This window comes from Penaeus monodon, chromosome 33 (assembly GCF_015228065.2).
Source record: "Penaeus monodon isolate SGIC_2016 chromosome 33, NSTDA_Pmon_1, whole genome shotgun sequence".
Lineage (NCBI taxonomy): Eukaryota > Metazoa > Arthropoda > Malacostraca > Decapoda > Penaeidae > Penaeus > Penaeus monodon.
In genome coordinates this window covers 33,196,722-33,197,193 of record NC_051418.1, presented here as the reverse complement: position 1 = coordinate 33,197,193, position 472 = coordinate 33,196,722, and the positions used below count along the sequence as shown (strand labels likewise).

The following is a 472-nucleotide window of genomic DNA, read 5'->3' as shown; positions in this document are numbered from 1 at the left end:
GTCATCCCTTTCTCCGGGTGCCATAAAGGAGACGAAAGGAAGCCGAGAGTAGATTCACATGTTCTCTCCTTCCCTCCTTCCCTCCTTCACTCTTTTTCTCCTTCCCTCCTCTCTTTCTCCCTTTCCCTCCTTCCCTCCTTCCCTCCTTCACTTTTTTCCTTCTTCCCTCCTTCTCTCTTTCTCCCTTTCCCTCCTTCCCTCCTTCTCTCCTTCCCTTCTTCTCTCTTTCTCCCTTTCCCTCCTTCCCTCCTTTACTTTTCTCCTCCTTCCCTCCTTCTCTTTTTTCTTCCTTCCCTCCTTCCCTTCCCTCCTGCCTTTATCTGGCCTTCTCCTCTCTCTCTCCCTCTCCTTCATTTCTCTCTTTCTCCCGTTACTCCTACCTCCCTTCCGTTATCTCTTCCTCCTCCTTCTCCGTTCGTTATTCCTTCCTCCTCATTCCATTTTCCTCCTTCCTCCTCTTGTCCCTCTTTTT

General features: G+C 50.0%; 1 protein-coding gene across 1 annotated transcript in view; it reads left to right on the top strand.

Annotated features, from left to right (window-relative positions):
- Positions 1-472, top strand: part of LOC119594413 (tyrosine-protein kinase Fer-like) — a gene marked incomplete in the record, with an annotated part of 99,029 nt that overhangs the window by 68,370 nt on the left and 30,187 nt on the right.